Source organism: Hibiscus syriacus, unplaced genomic scaffold (assembly GCF_006381635.1).
Source record: "Hibiscus syriacus cultivar Baekdansim isolate YM2019G1 unplaced genomic scaffold, ASM638163v2 tig00117034_pilon, whole genome shotgun sequence".
In the NCBI taxonomy this organism is placed as follows: Eukaryota; Viridiplantae; Streptophyta; class Magnoliopsida; order Malvales; family Malvaceae; genus Hibiscus; species Hibiscus syriacus.
The window spans coordinates 63,444-83,974 of record NW_024063533.1 but is presented as its reverse complement, the minus strand read 5'-3'; the positions used below and the strand labels follow the sequence as shown (position 1 = coordinate 83,974).

Here is a 20,531-nt window from a genome sequence, read left to right as displayed (position 1 = left end):
TCTCTCATATTTTAGATCTTTTTATGTATTTTCTATTGATAATCAATTTTCGCCCACCAAAAAAAATTTAGAAGTTTGTTCCCCTCTAATATAAGTTCACTTCGTTGTAAAATATTGGGTTTGTACCTGTACGGAGGAGAGGTGGACGTACAAAATCCAGATGAACAAGACATCTAATACAAGGCTGATCAAGAGATAGACACAATCGGAACATCAGAACAATAACAACTTTGGTTAGGAGAAGATGACAGTTAAGTCGAAGAAGATGAAAACGAATGACTACCTATGACCATCACCATGACAAAGCCACAAACTGAAGAGAGAGAAGTCCCCACAAAACAAAAGCCAAAGACATAGAAACCTTGTAGGAGCGGCCCCTTCAGAAATAGCCCATCCAGAGCTCTTCCTTGCAGAAGAGCTGTACGTGATATCTGCATAGTACATCTATCCAGTATGCCACAGACTGCAAAATAAAAGTGTGGATGAGGACCAATCGGCAATTATATTCTACAACTTGTAGATTCAGCAAAAGACTTAAAGAATGGCTTTTAAACTAAAAAAGTCATCAGAAAGGGGAAGAAAACGATTGCTTCAAACTTAAAATTCAATCACCAATCAGACATCAACAAATACGAATGTAAAAATAGGTATCCATTTTTCCATCAGCAAGGGAATTCCTCCCCATTGCTCTCTCTTACATAGAAAGAAAATTATCATTAATTCTTCCATAAGGCAGTCATATTTACATTTCAAAAGAAATTATACTATTGTAAAGAGAAGGATAAACAGATGAATATCGACTTAATTGAATGAATTTAATTTCCATAGACTGATCAAATCATAATCTATTCCAGTTTGTTCTTATTTCAGCAATTTCCGCAGCCGCAATCAAACATCATAAATCCTTCAATAACAGGACAGAAAACGAAGAAGAAAAGAAAGAATAATAATTATAGACACCCGTTTTTGTCACGGTCTAAAAAATATTATTATTATTATTATTATTATTATTTTAATTTACAAATTAACATTTTGTAGGCATGAAGCTCAAGCCCACCTACTACACAAGTGATCCAGCCCCAATTACAACCAACTACCCAGGCACCAGACTCAATTACAGATGACCCGACCCGTTCAGACCCAATATCAAGCCCAATAGATGACCTGACCCTTTCAAATTAGGGTTTCAACCCTAAAGCTAATAGTTGTCGCCGCCAAACTCTTCAACCTCCCACCGCGTGAGCTTCATCGCCCATCTCCTCGCGCGTGAGCGACGTTGAGCACTTCCGAGCAGTCGGCGTCATCAACAAGGCCACACGATGAAAAAAACAATCAAATCATCAATAAATCAACCAAATCAAAACCCTATTTTAAAATACATATAATCCCAAAAAAAGGGGATTACTTAGCATGTCAGTAAGTCTCATAACCCTACCCCCAGATATCATCATCTCACCAAACAAAGCAGGAGGAGACCATAAAGCAAGCAGCTTAACAGTTGTCGCCGCCAAACTCCTCACTCCCACCGGCGCGTGAGCTTCATCGTCCATCTCCTCGCGCGTGAGCCGATATTGAGCACTCCCGAGCAGTCGCGTCATCAACAAAGGCCACGATGAAAAAACAATCAAATCATCAATAAATCAACCAAAATCAAAACCCTATTTTAAAATAACATAATCCCAAAAAAAGGGGATTACTTAGCATGTCAGTAAGTCTCATAACCCTACCCCAGAGATATCATCATCTCACCAAACAAAGCAGGAGGAGACCATAAAGCAAGCAAAAGATAGAGAAGAGAAAGACAGATGCAATCGGTGAAAAAATAGAGAGAAAAACATATATTCGAAACAAAGAAAAAATCGAAAAAAAAGAGAAATCCAAACAACAAAAAGGTGGCAAATAGCAAAGAGAGGAGAGATTCACCTCGGTTCGAAGCTTTAGGAGCCCAAGGGTCACCGATTTTTGAATCTTCGAAATGTAAAACACAAGATCTGCGATGTTAGGTGATTTTTTAGTCTAAAAGGAGCTTTGATTTGGGTTTGTGGAAGCGGGGGGAGTATTTTGGGGGCTTATGTTTTCTCCGGCCGCCGTGGGCTGTCGTGAGCGCCACCGGCAGCGAGGACCTTTCTCTATTCCAATGAGAGAGTTGAGAGAGTTTTAAGAAATCTCTCTATATTCTCTCGTTTCAAATGAAGCAAATGAGGGGCTTGGGTGTTTTTTGGCTCTGTGTTGGCCTTATATACCATTAGTGAAACGACGCTGTTTAGGAGGGGTCAGTATGGCATTTTTGCGCGTGGGTAAATCCCACTTTGGGTCCTTTTACATTTGTAATTTCATTTTTTAGTCAGTTAATGAAATTTTACCTTGTTTTATTTTAAGCATTTATGTTTCAGTATTTATGTTATAGTCATGTTATTATATGTTACGTAATTCTGTAAATATTTGACATTGGTCACTATATTGTAGTTATTTCATTTTAGTCCCTGATTTAGTGTGTTATGATATTTTCATTGATGTTCGAATTTGGCCATGACATTTGTAAAAATTTTTATTTTAGTCAATGTTTGGCATTTGGTTTAATTATTGTTTGGTCTTTTATATTTCTGTTTATTTCATTTCAGTCCTTTTATATTTATTTATGGGTTATTTTCACTTCTAGTATATGTACTATTTAATATTTTCGATCTTGGGAATCTGATTTATTTATATTGTGGTTTAGCCCTCTAACTTTTTGTTTTTTCTATTTTAGTCCTTTAAATTTATATTTTTTCTATTTTAGTCCTTTAAGTTTCTATTTTGCTATTTTGGTCCTTTAAATCGAATATGATTATTTATTGTTTTATTATTTGTATTTTGATTTGTAATATGTTAATTTGTTCTAATCCTACATGTATATGTATTTGTATATTACGACTATATTGTATTATTTTAAATAGACGTTATTAGATATGTGTATTGTGAATTTTTATTTCGTAGATTTCAAATTGTATTTGCTTTCGGCGTTTATTCGTTATCTATCGATTAATATTATTTGAATATCTTCAAGAACATGTATTTGTACAACAGGTGTGGAAAGTATCACTTGATCGAAGTGGTACAATCCGATACGACTTTTGAACGAAATAGGACTTGAATAAATCTATTTTATTTTATTAATTAAATATTTTTATGTGAATGATTCAATGTGTTTTTATTAATTTTTTATTTTTTGCAAATGTCAATATTTATTTTTATTTCGATATTCATCTTTTATATTTCGAAGATAGAATATTCTTTTACGAATGATAAATGGTGAGATTGCTTTCCCGACGGAGGATTACAAATTTGAAGATTTCTTATCGAGTAAAAGGATTTTCGTTTAAATAATTAATTCGAAGTAAGTTAATCAAACTTTAATATATGAATCACAATTCAACTTTATATTCGATTCATAATTCCACCATTTACGACAAAGTGTAAGCGACACGGTACTAATTTTGGGCGTTGTGAGGGTGATTATGCTTTCCCACATGTAACCGACTCTCGGGCCCGTTACATCGAATCTATGTAATTGTAGACCAACTTTTTTGTCTAAAAATTGATTTTTTTCTTAAAATTGTTTTAAATGACGTTTTTAGGTATTCAACCTACCTAACCCAAAGGTCGATGGCGACTCCTTTTCAATTTAATTCTAATTAATCCAAAATCAACAAATCAAGGTCAATGGCGACTCCTTTTCAATTTAATTCTAATTAATCCAAAATCAACAAATTTTTAAATTAAAGTCATAATGTTTTTTTAAATAAGATTTAATTATTTAAGAAATGGTTATGACAGCTTGGCGACTCTATTGGGATTTTTTTAGAGAGTCAGGTTATAGGTCGCTTACACATCGTAGTGGTGAAAATTATGAGTTCGAGTATATAGTTAGCTTATGATCCATTTATTAAAATTTTAATTTCTTTATTTTTATCGTACTAATGTTTTAATTTATTTTTCATCTTTGTCAAGGTTTAATCAAGTTTTTTCCTTGTTTCATTTTCCTTTTGAGTCAAAGGTTTGAATGTTCCTCCTCTCACACAGCACATGCATTTGCATGACATAAGCTCTAGACCCGAGCTTTGATCCAAAGTCGGGGTGAATACTTTACTCTCGTAAGAATTTATTCTTCATATGAGTTTTAGCAAATAACCCATGGGATATACCTTATACATTCGTAGGGATTTATTCCTAATATGGGTATAAGACAGTGAATCCCCTCGAATTGAACTTGTTCCGTTCGAAACTTGTAATGGGTGAGGATTGAGGTTTAGCAGCCCAATGGGGCACCAACATCAAGGACAATTCAAGTACCCTTTCCTCATAGAGCCGAAACCATGCATATAGTGAACCGTAGAACAGTCACCCTAGGTATAGCTATCGAACCTCTGTCCGCCAGTAGGTACCCAAATAAGTGTACACAGAGGAGGAGTGTTTCTAAACCTTTACCTTTTGTTTTAAGTTTATAGAATATATTTGTTATTCGTGAATAAACCATGCGAACTAGATCTATGCGGTTAGGATTTTTCTTGAAATTAATCATTGTAGGTAGAAATCATGTCTGGCTATTCATCACTGAATAACATTTTTATTTGTATAATTATTTTACTTGTAACTATTTCTTTCTTTCTTTTGTTTGTATCATTTTCATCCTTCTTTGCATTGCATTACATCGTCATAACATAATGAAAATGTTGATCCGCAAGGGGATATTGAAGAGAAAATTTTCACAAGAAGAGGTAAAAGTTCTCAATCAAGTAGTCTCATATACAAACATACATTGAGGGCTAAAAGAAGTTGAGAGAGTAGAAGAAAGAGACATGCTTGAAGATTGTGCATCATTTGAGATTGGAATGATTGAATTTATGCTACCTTCTAAGGTTGAATAATTAAACGAGTTTTAATCTTTTGTTCTTCAAATATCAAATGAATTACGAATTCTCTTAATTCTTCAACAATTATGGATTTTTGACATATGACAATATTGAACCTTTCTTATGCCATCCAAAACCAAAATAAAATCTCTCGATTCTTTACTCGAAATAATTCATGGTCACTACCAAAAGACCAAATTTTGGCATTACCTCTCTTTGAGACCTTGAAATATTGCCTTTATCTTTTTTAAAAACAAAAAGTCAAACTCATACCTTTTGTTAAGCCAATAAAGTCACCATCATCTTCTTAGACGCAAAACCGACATTTTTCTACCAATAAAACCTAAAGAAATTAAGTACAAGATGTTCACTTGAACGTAAAACTTCCTACAAAGACACAACGTGGGGCATCTCGCATCATCAACTTCCTGAAAAGGAGCCTGAACAGACATGCTGAAAGCAAGCTGAAAAAAAGGAAATTAATTCGAAATAATTTTATCATGCATTAATGACATTGTTTTCATGTAAATAATATTAATCTTGAAAATCTATCCCCCTGGGGATACCTCTTCTACAAAGTCTTCTGTATATAAAATGATGAATGACTTTCTTTTATTATCCCTTCACAAAAGGAGAAAATATATCCCTTCTGTCCCCTTTGAGCTAAATTATGTTTCTTCTGATTCAACCCTAACCAAGGACCCCTCCACACTGGGGGGTAAGGTGAAGGAAATATGATCGCATGAGTGACATCAATCCATATGAGATACCGAAAGGTGAACCGAATGCAAAGTGCGAAGATCAAATCAAAGCAAAGAGAAAAAAACAAAGAAAAAAAAAAGAAAAAAAGAAGCAAAGAAAAAAAAGGACAAAAACACATTCAAAGAGTCTCTTGAGTCAAATGGCGCATCAAGCTTCAAATTATGAGATTGATCAAGCATAATCATTCCATAATCACTTCACTAGAAGATCATAGAACATCAAGAGAAGATAAAAGGACACATGCGAGAAGATTCAAATCGAGCAAGACAGTATTGAAGGCATCAGAATGAATTGATCCTTGGTTCAATAACCCTTAAACATTTATTTGAGCCTTTTATCCATTTTTTTATAACCATGAACCACAACCTACATTACGTGCCTAAAAAGTCTCTTCTAATCATACATGGATTTCTAAATAGAAGAGACCATCTTCAGATTTCATCCCTCCCATCAGGATTAATCTTTTATTTACAAATGGTTTTCTAAAATATTTAATGCATTATAGAGAAAAATAAAAAAAAGGGTTCAAGACGTAAAATTCTGAATAACATCTTGAAACCAAAGAGGATTCCAGTTGAATGTCTGAAAAGGCGGCTCAAATATAAAGATTGTGTAGTTGTTGTATAGAAAGCAATATCACTTGATAAGGCATCGCACAACTCGAGTGTGATCATGAGAGCTGGGAGTCGGAGAACCCTTCCAGAGGAGCATACAAGCTACCCCATCATATCAGTGAACATCAAAGATAATGAGAATGTCAGATTTAAACCATGGACAATAACTTAGACTTTTATCCTCTCCCTACTTAACGATACCTCAATGATAGCATTGATATTGACACTTGTCAAATAGATATAATTTATTAAAGGATTAAAAGTGTAATTAATTCTTCGATATCTAATGAACTCTTATTTTATGATTTGTCTCAATTGTGAAACCTAGAAAGGGCAATATTTTCTCAAAATTTGATTAAACATTTTTCAAAACTTTTCTAATTGATATTTTCAGACTTTTGAAAATAAAAGAAGAAGAAAAATGTTTTTCAGACAAGACAACCTCTTTGGACTGGATCTTGGTAGTTGACATGTGGCTTTCAGACACAAAGCTCATGCTTAGAATCAGTGCTGAAGCAAGAAATGATGAATGTTGGGGCATCTTTGGAGATTCAACATCTTGAAGTGAATGATTAGATCTTCTAAATGCCTTTCCTCCATACGTAGGAACAAGCAGACTATCTATCGCATTTGAGATTGTTTCTCTCGAAACAAAGGGTCGTCTCGTTTGAGACAAGTTTTCTTAAAAACAAATTTTGTCTCGCTTGAGACAATTTTCCTTTGAGAAACAAATTTCGAGTTTGTTTCACTTGAAACAAATTTGATCTCACTTGATAATGTTTTTCTCAAAATAAACTTTGTCTTACATGAGACAATCTTCTTTAAGACAAACTTTGAAATTGTTTCTCTTGTAAAATCTTTGAGATCGTTTCCCTTAAAACGAATTTTGTCTCCCTTGAGACCGTTTCTCTTGAAACACAAATCTTTGGGTCTGTTTCACTTGAAACAAAGTTTTGTCTCCCTTGAGATAGTTTCTCTTGAAACAAATCCCTAAAGATGGCCAACCATCCTCATCACGTAGGAATTGTGTCATCACCCGACCATACCTCCTCATCACGTAGGAGTCGTGTCAACCCTAGATAATCAGTCATCCTCATCACGTAGGAACCATATTATATCCCTAAAGATGGCTTGCCATCCTCATCACGGAGGAACCGTGTCATCCACCAACCATACCTCCTCATCAAGTAGGAGCCGTGTCACCCCTAGATAACCAGTCATCCTCATCTCGTAGGAACCGTGTTATCACCCTTCCTAAAGATGGACAATCGTCCTCGTCGCGTAGGAACAGTGTCATCCATCGACCATATCTCCTCATCATGTAGGAGCCATGTCACCCTTAAACAACCAGAACTTCATCGCGTATGAGAGTGTCGTCCTTAATAACAAACATATCAAATTCCAAAACAAAGATGATCGAACAAAACTTGTTGTCTATTTCGTCTTTGCCCTATTCTTGTTAACACAATAATGTGTAAAGAGGGGTAGCTATAGACACCCGTTTTTGTCCGGGTCTAAAAAAATATTAATTATTATTATTATTTTAATTTACAAATTAACATTTTGTAGGCCTGAAGCTCAAGCCCAACTACAAGACAAGTGACCCAGCCCCAAACTACAACCAACTACCCAAGCACCAGACTCAATTACAGATGACCCGACCCGTTTCAACCCAATACCAAGCCAAATAGATGACCCACTCGTTTAAAATAGGGTTTTAAAACCTTAAAGCTCAACAACCGCCGCCGCTAGACTCCTCAGATCCCACCGATGCATGAGCTTCACCGCCCATCTGCTCGCGCACGTGAGCTACCGCCGAGCACTCTTGAGTTGTCGACGTCATCAATAGAGGCCACATAGTGAAAAAATAAATCTCAGCCAATCAACCAAATAAAAACCCTATTTTAAAATAACATATAATCTCAAAAAATCGAGGATTACCTACCATGTCAGTAAGTCCCATAACCCTACCCCTAGAATATCATCATCTCACCAAACAACGTAGAGGAGACCATAAAACAAGCAAAGATAGAGAGAGAAAAACAGAGGCATTCGGTGAAAAAATAGATAGAAAGACATATATTTGAAACAAAGAAAAACCGAAAAAGAGAGAAATCCCAAACACCAAAAAGGAGGCAAATAGCAAAGATGAGAGATTCACCTCAGTTCGAAGCCTTGGGAGCCCAAGGGTCATCGGTTTTCGAATCTTCGAAAGGTAAAACACTAGATCTGTGAGGCTAGGTTATTTTTAGGCTAATAGGGCTTGATTTGGGTTGTTGGGAGTAGGGGGAGTATTTTGGGGGCTTATGTTTTCTCCGGCCGCCGTGGGCCGTCGTGAGCCACCGGCGGCGGGACCTTTCTCTCTTCCTATGAGAGAGTTGAGAGTTTTAAGAACTCTCTCTCTTCTTCATTTCAAATGAGGGGCTTGGGTATTTTTTGGCTTTGTGTTGGCCTTGTATACCATTAGTGAAACGACGCCGTTTGGAGGGTCAGTGTGGCATTTTTGTGCGTGGGTAAATCCCACTTTGGGTCCTCCTACATTTTTTATTTCATTTTTAGTCAGTTATTAAAATTTACCTTATTTTATTTAATTTATGTTTTGTATTTATGTTTTAGTCTTGTTATTATATGTTACGTAATTCCTGTAAATATTTGATTTTGGTCACTATATTTGTAGTTATTTCATTTTAGTCATTGATTTATTGTGTTATGATATTTTCCTTGGTTCGAATTCGGCCATGAAATTTGTAAATATTTTATTTTAGTCATTGTTTGGCATTTGGTTTAATTATTGTTTGGTCCTTTATGTTTCTTTTTATTTCATTTAAATCTTTTTATATATTTATGGGTTATTTTCACTTCTAGTACTTGTACTATTTAATATTTTCAATGTTGGGAATCTATTTTATTTATATTTGTGGTTCATCCCTCTAAATTTCTATTTTCTATTTTAGTCCTTTAAATTTATATTTTTGCTATTTTAGTCCTTTAAGTTTTTGTTTTTGCTATTTTGGTTCTTTAAATCGAATATGATTATTTTTGTTTTATTAGTTTTATTTTGATTTCTAAGTTTTTTATTTGTTCTAATCCTACATGTATATGTATTTTGTATATTACGACTATATATTTATTATTTTAAATAGACGTTATTAGCTATGTGTATTGCGAATTTTTTATTTCGTAGATTTAAAATTGTATTTGTTTTCGGTGTTTATTCATTATCTATCGATTAATATTGTCCAAATATCTTCAAGAACACGTATTTGTTGAACGGACTTGAAAGTATCACTTGATCGAAATGGTACAATCTGATACGACATTCGACCGAAATGACACTTGAAATAAATCTATTTTATTTTATTAATTAAATATTTTTATGTGAATGATTCAATGCGTTTTTATTAATTTATTTTATTTTTTTGCAAATGTCAATATTCATTTTTATTTTGATATTCATCTTTTATATATTTGAAGATAAAATATTCTTTTACGAATGAGAAATGATTGAGATTGCTTTCCCGACGGAGGATTGCAAATTTGAAGATTTCGTATCGAGTAAAAGGATTTTCTTTTAAATAATTAATTCAAGTAAGTTAATCAAACTTTAATAAATGAATCATAATTTAACTTTATATTCAATTCATAATTCCACCATTTACGACAGTGTAAGTGACACAAAACAATTTTAGGAGCTGTAGGGTGTTATCATTCCCATACGTAATAGACTCCTGGACCCGTTACATCAAATCTTTGTAATCGCAGACCAGTTTTTTTTGTCTAAAAATGATTTTTTTCTTAAAATTGTCTTTAAAGACGTTTTAGGTATTCGACCTACCTAACTCAAGCTCTATGGACGACTCCTTTTCAATTTATTCGAATTAATCCAAAAAGCAATAAATTTTCAAATTAAAGTCATAATGTTTTTTAAAATAATATTTAATTGTTTAAAAAATGGTTATGAGAGCAATTCAATAAATTTTTACTTGCGAATTTTGGGAACTCGAATTGCAAAGAGTAGATCCAATCTAAGAATAATTGAACAAATAATAGAGCACAAAAAATAATAATAGAAAAACTAAAATCACAACAAAATATGAATGAAATCACCTGAAATTTATACAAGAAGAAGAGAAGAATAAGATCAATAGTATTGTTAATGTGAAAACGAAAATAAAAAGAATTCATTTGTCGATAGAAAGAAATCGAAAATTAAATTGAAAGCAATGAGAACGTATAGAGACTTCAAAATAGTGAAGGAAAGTGTCGAGGTTAAGTAACATTAAACAAAAAGAGAGCAGCAAAACGGCGTAGTTTACGGGTATCATCCGCGTCTTTTGTCCTATCGCCGTTATAATTTGTCCACTTTGGTACGGCATGTATGTTTTTCAAAATTCAAAATAATATATATATATATATATATATATATATATATATATATTTGTTTTATAAAAAAAAAATAACCAGTTTAAGAATCTAACAATCGGTCTTAATATTAAAACCGTATTATTTTACGCAAATTTTGAGTTTTAATAATGTGTTTGTAATGTATATATACAATATTGAAGTTTATAAAAATTTTACAAATATTATTTTATAATCAACTTAAATATATAAAAGAATTAAATTGATTATAAGCAATATTCTATTAATTGATTTTATGAGAAATTACATCTATTAACCGGATTAAATTGATTATAAGAAATATTATAAGTAAAACAAATTAAATGATGGAAATTATATTTAGTTTTTGAATTTGAAAGCTAATTATTAAAATATATGGAAATGACCATCCAGCTCAGTTGGTAGAGCACAAGGTTCTTAACCTTGAGGTCGTGGGATCGAGTCCCATGGAGGGCATTTATAATTTGGAGGTCTCCTACGGAAGCTGTTCTCAACCTAATGTTGGGGGCAGCCTACTATCTTACCTCCCCTTATCCCCATTACATATGGAACAAGGGACAACCATTTTAAATTATTAAAATATACAAAAGTCGGTGCGCTAGGTTTACTGACAGAGTAAGACCAATCATTATATATAAGGGTAAATTAATGTTTAATATTTTAACTATTACTTTTATTTCGTTTCGGTCACTTAATTAATTTCTTCAAAAGCATACCAAACATTATACTTTGGTTTTATTTTGGTCATCTTCTGTAAAAATTAACAGAACCATTGACGTTATATTTTTTTTATTTTTTAATAATGATGTAATATTATCTTATGGTGATACGCTAACATCACTGTTATTTTTTAACAACAGATGACTAAAAGGAAACTAAAACTAATTGTTTGATTTTTGAGAAAAGAGTAGTTAAATGACTAAGATAAATAAAAATGATAGTTGAGATACTAAATGTATAGTTATCTTATATATAATTGTGGTTAAAAAATTTGTTAGGAAGATAGAGATTTTACCCATCTTGAAAGAATTACAAAATTTAAAATTTAGGTGGCGAAAGCCATCATCATTCATTGCGTCATCAAAATATATTTATTTAAAAAGGAAATACACTCTTTCCATCTTCACCTTAATCCATATATTTTCAAGTTTTTAATATATTATATTCATATCTAAAATATTATAAATTTCTATTTTTTATATATTTTAATAGTTATGTAATCGAAAAGAAAAAAAATCATTTTTTAGAAAATCATATATATATTTTAAATATAGATAATCTTTTAGAAAATATTAAAATTTAATGGATAGCCTTTTCTTAATTAAAAATAGATATATGAATAATAATGAGTAATTTGTTTAGATAGTTTTCTTTTTAAAGAAATTGGGCTTTTTAGCAATTATGAGCATATTATATAAATATTAACAGATGTAATATGTGTTAAATAAATAATTGCTTTATTATCTTTGAAGAAGGGTAAACTTCATAATTATGCATGAATGTTTATTTAATATTCAACGTGATAACGTTTTTCTCTTGTTAAATAGTGATGATATCATTCCAAGAAAAATGAAAAATATACAAACAAATATGGAATCAAAGAGGTCCTAAAAAAGCCAGCTTAAGAGTATAAATAGTTTCTATTTTTTTTCGAAAAAATCAATTAAGTTTTTTTTTCATTCAAATAAAATTTTAAATTAATAAATTGTATTAAATAGATATGAGTCTTGCCCGTATAGCTCAGTTGGTAGAGCACAAATCTCTTAACCTTGTGGTCGTGGGATCGAGTCCACTGAGGGCAATTCATAACGGAGGTCTTCCACGAAGCTGCTCTCAACCTAGCGTTGGGCAGCCTACTACACTACCTTCTCTTTACCCCATTACATATAGGAATAGGGTAGCTAATTTTTTTTATTAAATAGATCTGATCAAATATTTATTGATCGGATAATCAACGTGAATGATAATGTGATATAGATGATTATGATTTGGAAAATTTATACGTATGTTTGATTCTAGAAAATTAAACTATTTTTATTTTCATTTTCTTAGAAAACAGAAAACATTGAAGAAAATATGTTTGATTGTAAAAATTGAAAATGATTTCTGAAAAATAAAAAAAAATTAAATGAAAACATGAAAATATAAACAAATGTTTTCAGTATTTTCATTAAATTATTTTGAAAATTTAAAAAATATGAAAACGTATTATCTGAATTTAACTTAACTCACACGTGTTCAAATCCTTTTAACAATAATTTTTTGATTTAATAGTATCTAAAACTCTCAAATTTTTGAAAAAAAATGAATATGGTCCCTAAACTTTTTACACTCATGTAGTCTTTAAATTGATTTTTAATAATTTAATTCTTCATTTATCAGATCACTATTGCTATGTTTATCACTATTGCTATAATATAATGTTGTTCAGTTCATATCAGATTTAAATTCTTCATTTATTTCTCTCACATGGTATACTTGAAACTTGATACTTAACAATTAAGTTATCATGATAAAAAATGTACATGGAATGTTAAATGTAAAAAACCTTGCTCCTTTTTAGTCAGACATATGAGGGTGTCTCTGTGTTCAAGGGCTTCGTATTACAACTAGAAACTTATTACCTAACAGTGCGGATATATATGGTCTTCAAGGGATTAAATTGAATATCCATTATTTTTTTAAAAAATATTAAATTCAGTTTAAAAAATTAAGGGGAATAAAAAAATAAAAAAAAATTGTATATCTATTTTTTTAGAAAATAGATGTAACACACTCATATCGATATGAGTGACCCGATCCGATCCAATTTGTTATGTTAGGGTCACCAGAGCAATTCACAATAAAAATATGGGAATAATAAATTTTTTGATAAACCATTTAAAAATTGCAAATCAATTTATAAATAAACACAGGTTCAAATCAATTTATAAATAAACAAAAGTTCAGAAAAAGGTTTCATATATCAAAAAAAAATTCAATCATAAATCGTATCATGCAAGTTTCAGACTCAGTATAAAAAAAATATGACCTACATGCCCCTAATTATACAGATACCGTACTCGCAAGAAACACCTAATGAACTCTCATTACTGATGTCGATACCGCACAGGATCAATTCTTTTAACTTGAAAAGGTAAGTAACAGATTAAGCTTTGGAAAAACTCAGTAATACAAAACTACCATATGATACTAAAAGGTCAAACAAATATATGGTAAAGAACGAAGTTTCCTTAGTAATCGAGACATTTACATGATTTTGTGATGAGCTGAGATTTAATCAATTAATTCTTCAGGTAACAAATGGGAAACCTACAGTCCGGAGGCAACATTCAGAGAGACGAATTCAGAAGATAATGTTGGGGGAATCTAGTGTGTTCCAACAAAACCAGAAGTAAGTGTACAAATAGTTTAAAAACAGTAGTAGTCTATTTTAGCAAAACATATTTTGAAAATAATAGTAATACCCTCCACCCGAACACCGATATGTGGTTCCCCAGAACCGCATCCATAAGGACTTACCTTAGGCCCATTGGGCATAGGAGCCAACCTACGGGAACACTTTGGTTCCATAAGGACTTACCTTAGCCGAAGCGTAGGAGCCACCTGAGGGGAGTGCCCTCAGGTCCATAAGGACTTACCCAATGCACAAAGTAAAGAAACCACTCTAAGGGAGTGTCTTAGGGTCCATAAGGTCTTATTACTAGGCCCTTTGGGGCTAAGAGCCCACCTAAGGGTCGCCTTAGCTCGATAAAGAATCACCAGCTTAATTTGAGTCGAACATACGAAGACTACAATGTAGATCCCAGATAATACCCCAATATAAAGTAGATTAAACAGGAACCAAAAATGTCAGAAATCAGGAGCCAGATATATTATATATAAGAAAACAAAGATTAGATATCGAATTTGTATTTTAGATATCAAAGTCATTTTTTTAAATCAAATAAAATATCTATTTTCAAGACACTAGAGAATCTAGATATTTTTATAGGCACGTAGCAATTATCAGGAAGGGAAACACGACCTTTTGCAAGTTGCTTGTATTTCAGAAACGATATCCCTATTAGAAGAGGTCGATTGCAAAGTGATATAATCAGACTTTTAGGAATTTTTGTTTCAAGAACGTTTAGGATTCAAATACACCAGGAAGGTAATCAAGAATTTTTACATTAGAATTAATTAAGATTGAGTATAACCAGAGTGATTCTATTATTTATGCTATCAGGGACATTTTTATCATTTTGCCACTAGGAGAAAACTTGGTAATTTGGTATAATAAGGATAAAATGATGATTTGCAATATTCTAGATTTCTAATGATTTATGAGGATTTTAAGTCTCATTTAACAAATCAAAATTCAATAACGTGGTATTTACTGATTATTTAATTAGAAATATTTCATAGATATTTACCTCTTACTATCGACTGCAATATCTACCTGAACAGCTCACCTCCATAGCCATCATTGAACGTACCTCAAAGAGACAAATATGTATTCAAGTAGTATTGCTTTCTAATATTGCAATGATGGTCAACATATATAGGTTGTACCCTAAAACCCATATAAGTGTTACGATATTTAAAGCTTCAGTGTTATTTTTAGAACTTATCCATAGGGATTCCCTTATTCCAAGTCACGAGGATTGTAACACCCTAATTTAGGGTTAGATTTTATTAATTTAAAGTATTGAATTAAAGTCGTAACAAAGGAAAAGTTAATGACCAAATTATAAAATTTTAAAAGTTATTGCTCGATTTTGAAACTTTTAGGAAGTTTAGGGACCTAACCCTGAATTAAACCATTTTTTGGTCAATTGAAAAAATACAAATGGGGATTTGGTGGCTAAGGGGGGCTTAAACCCATGACCCTAGGGTCAGGGGTGCCCATGCCTTAGCCATATAGCCTAGGTCACTATTTGAGAGAAACTTAATTAAAAATATATTTGATATTTTTGGCTCGAGTTTTATTTTTTACCCCAAATTAGATTGAAAACCCCAAATTTTCCCAAACACCAAAGTAGATTTAAAACCCTAAATTCTTAAACTTAAATTAGATTTGAACCCTAAATTCTTAAACCTAAATTAGATTTGAACCCTAAATTCCTAAACTCTAGGGTTATAAACCCTAAACCCTAAACCAAGGTCACATCAATGTTGCCCGTTTCGTTGGTCGCCTGCTTGGTAAGTGTTTCAACCTTTTCTTTTATTTCCGATGGATTTTGGGCTGATGTTTGGTTGAGTACTGATTACAATTGGTTAATTGAAACTGTAGAAGTAATCAATCGATCACCCCGAGCCCATCGCCGTCACCACGCGCCTCCACGTGCCTCCGCATGTGTATGGGCTTCTTCTGCCCGGCCTGGAAATCTTCTAGAATCGGTCCAGTCGGTCTATTTGACCTGAAACGAGTCAAATCGACCTGTTAACTTTGACCTGGCATTTTATATTTTTCGATGTCTTGAGTTCGAATCTGAAGTCCGTTTTGCCAAATTCGCACTGGGTAAGACGTTTTTCAATGATTTATCTTCAGAATCAAATTTGATTTTCCGATTAAGTTCAGTTTCTGACGTAAATTCATTTGCTAGGTATCTGAGAAATTATTGGATGTTGAATTCAAGTTCGAGAGTGATCGAATGGAGTTTTAAATGTTCGATCAGTGGAGTAAGAAAATCTAGGTAATACTTTACTACCTTGTTTCATGTTTTATGGAACATGTTGATAATGGATAAATGCATGGATGTATATGTTTGGTCTATTATGCAAGTTTCATTATGGATGGACTCAAACCGAATAAAGTTTAAGTGATAAATTGGTAAGACTCGATTGAATTACATAAATGAATTGAAAGACTAGTAAGAAATGATTTCAAGTACAATGATTAATCTGAAGAGCCAATGAACTCATAATTATTAAATTCTAATTATTTCGTTAAAAGGTTTAATATCGGAATCACATGATTATTAAATTATGAAATTACCCCTATGGGGTAAAAAATGGCCCGGACTAACCTAAGAGCGAAAGTACCTTGAGAATTCATATTTTTAATTTGATAAATCATTATTTCATCTGTTAAATTCATGATATGCTTGGATAGTCACTTATAATCGAATCCTAACATTCAAAAAGGTACAAGACCTGTAATTGTTGATTATCAACAAGCACCTATAGACTAAAATATTGGAAGTACTATTCTTTTCTGAATTAGTCAGAAAAATTGAATTAAATGAAAGACTGGACGGAAGGAACGAAATAACTGTAACACCCATTTCCCGTATACGTTTCCGTACACAAGTCACGTGTGACACATGACTTTAAAACATTTACGTATTTGTAAACCAAGAAAATTTTGTTTCTATAAATAAAACATTATAATGTAATAATAATAAAACATTCATTAACTTTTAATACGTAAAATAGTCTTAAAGTTCTAACATATTAAAATATTACTATTATCATAAATCAAATATTTTTCTAGAGCATTGCCATAAGTCTATTACACGCCATCTAATAATATCAAAAGTAGACATATTTGTCATACAGTTACTGATGAGGTAACATTGGATTGATGATATCAGTTGTACTCCTTAGTCTGCTCATACTGATACCTATATGTGAAACCAACACACGCTAAGCATTCACTTAGTGAGGCATAATAATACAAATGAGGTATAACCTAAACATAGGTATGTCATAACATATCAAAATACTATTTTAAATCATATAAATCATAATAATACATAAATTGGCTTGGTAAACCCAAGTTCATTCTCATAACATGCAAAACAATATTTAGTATGCCCAATATACCTACAATTCAGTATATTTCCAAATTATCCTTTTATTTGCCCAATGCATGTTGAATGAGAATACAAGGTACATGCATTGCAACTAAGTGTCGAAATGGAAATTCATAAACTTATTATGAATTCCATGGATGCACACATAGTGCTGAAAGTACATATAGTAATGATACGAAAATACAACATATGGATTAAACAAAATCGATCGATAACCTTTATACACAAATATATGTTGAAATGATAATTCACAAACTCATTATGAATACTATGGTTGCACATCTAGTGTCGAAAGTGCACATAGTATTGATACGAAAATGCAAAATATGCATTAAACAAAATCGATATATAACCTTTATATACAAATGTATATAGAAATGCACCTATGACTCTCAATGCAATTACAATGGGCCTTTAAGTCCAATTCACGATTTAAACATTTATTTCTGAAACATCAATAGCTGTTCAAACCATATAAAAGTTCATACATTCATTTTTGAGCAGTTCATACTCTAAAATTATTCATAAAGTCATTTCCATAACCATTATGAGAATATATCAAAAATAATGTATAACATACTTTTATCAAAACATTCGAGGTTGACTCATCACAAGTCATCCTCATCTCATATAAGTACATAAAATGCACTCACCTAGTATGTCTCACTATTATGCCTTAATGATGTCTGACTATTATGCTACTTTATCTTTTCCTTTTGTTTGCTTGACTCAAGAACTTGATTACGATCTACACAAGCATCCATAATCATACATACAAATATGATGTTAGTATACTTACTAACACTTATCCAAAGTAATAATACTCAAAAGTACTACAATTTTCGAATTCTATTAAAATTCACCCTTAACATTTCAGACTTAATAGTATCAATACCCCTCATATAGGATCGATACTTCTCTTCTATGGTACCGATACCCACTTCGGTATCGATACCATTCTAGCATTCTGGAATTTCATTTTTGATTACGTTATCGATACCTATACCTCAATATCGATACTTCTTTAACTCGGTATTGATACTATTCATCTGAATCCTCCAATTTAACCTTATAGTATCAGTACTGTTCTTCCAGTATCAATACCCTTACCTAGATTTTACCTCTTTTACTTCAAATTTTACACAAATTTCACCTAAATCTCTTACTCTTATCTTCAACCATACCATTAAACTCATTATCACTTATCCAAACTAACTTACATTCATAAATCTCCTTATAACATCCAAAATCTCCAAAAACACTCAAAACTAAGAATGACACAAATTTTTAAATCATGTTTTTAAACACTTGTAAGGATCCAAATATCTTATTTACTTATTTGACAAGTCAAATATGCTTTTAAATTCCAATAACTGAACATATTTCATTAAATCACTTAAAACCTCATTTTTTTTAAATCATTAATAAATCACTAATCTCTTAGTTTTAATCATCATTGAACTTTCCTTAAGTATCTATATCAATTAAGGCTTCAAAACAAACTCATAAATGAAAGGAAAAACCAACTTGAAGAAATCTTACCTTTGCTATGGAGGGTACGAGGACAACAGGAAGAAGAAAAAAATGAACTAAGTTTTTCACCTTATCCTATTTCCCTTTTTCAACCCTTAATAAATATCCCAAATAAAATGAATATTAAATTCCTTTCCTTATAAAAGACCATAATGCCCTCCCATTCTTCAATTCTTAATAACAAGTCTTAAACATAATTTCTTAAATAAATCCTTGTACTTTTTAATTTATTCAAAATAACCCACTAAATTTTAAATCCTTTCACTATAGTCCCTGACCCAATGTTTGAGGTATTACAATTACTTTGAATTGTATTTTAACCAAAATGCCCTTACACTACAAAAAGACCATGACTACCTCTAAGAGTGAAAAATAACGCTGAACAGATATATTTGACCAAATTACTAGAAAAAAGTACATATAATTGGTTTGATTAGAATTATCAAAATGTCCTCGAGCTATGGGAACACCGATGAACCTAAATGATTATACTGCCTCTAAAGGTTATGGAGCACAATCCAAGTCATCAGACATTTTGGATACTATTACAACGCGGAAATGAAATAAATACAAATGGAATACTTACTCGCCTCCTTAAGAATTGATCAGGGATAATTTTGATATTGATCAGATCAGCTGGTATAGTCAATAATAAGAAGTTAATAATAGTGAAGTACACGATCCGAATGATCGACAAGTATCGAAGTATTGGGAATGTAGTTCAATCAAACTCGAAATCCTGATAATTCAATATATAATCTTGAATACCACAAATCATCACTCTACTCTTATTAGATTAAATTACTAAGAATTCTCTAAAAACCAAATGTCTAAAATGTTTTCCTGATACTCAATTGCCTCCGAAAAATATCTAAATATTGTATGATATTGATAAATCACTTCCCGAATGAATGATGAATCAGTTAGCTATCAAACCCCCTTTTATAAGAATCTTGATTTTGAAATCTTATTATTCATGGTTCCCTACCTGATAAATACCAAGTATCTCCGAAGAATATTTGGATCCTTTAGTGTGTTCCTTATGTGACATGTAAAAGTTTTAACTATTTTAAAACATGATTTTTTGAAATTGTTTATTTACTGGCTTATCAGCTATGGCTAAATGGTATATGTTCTCTGACTACCTATTATCACTGTAAAATATGATCGTTCCTGATTTATGGATAATGGAATCTACCGGTTTATAAACTATGGTTACCTAAAATGTATTATCTAATTTTCTATTTTCACTGGAAAATATGATCGTTCCTGATTAATGGATCATAGAACTATTTTATTGGGTCATTATCTGGGTATGCTGAAGTATGGAGATTCAGATCTGATCAAGCCGGTAAATCCTTATAGACCTAAGGTGACCTTTGGGTAGGCTCCGAGGCCCCGAGAAACTTTCTTGGGTATGCTCTCAGGCCCAAGGTACTCTCTTGGGTTAATCATGGGACTACATATGGTTTATGGGTGGAGAGCAGTTATATGGTTTATTTCATTGTCACACTTACGTGATTTTACTG

The 20,531-nt window shown here is 31.9% G+C and overlaps 1 long non-coding RNA gene across 1 annotated transcript; it reads right to left on the bottom strand.

The window, feature by feature from the left end:
• Window positions 1–125: 125 nt before the first annotated feature.
• Window positions 126–10,340, bottom strand: LOC120196585. The gene is made up of 3 exons (XR_005523180.1): window positions 10,252–10,340; window positions 284–463; window positions 126–184 (listed from the first exon to the last, which is right to left on the bottom strand). It is a non-coding gene; the product is annotated as an uncharacterized LOC120196585 (long non-coding RNA).
• Between the last annotated feature and the right edge of the window lie 10,191 nt (window positions 10,341–20,531).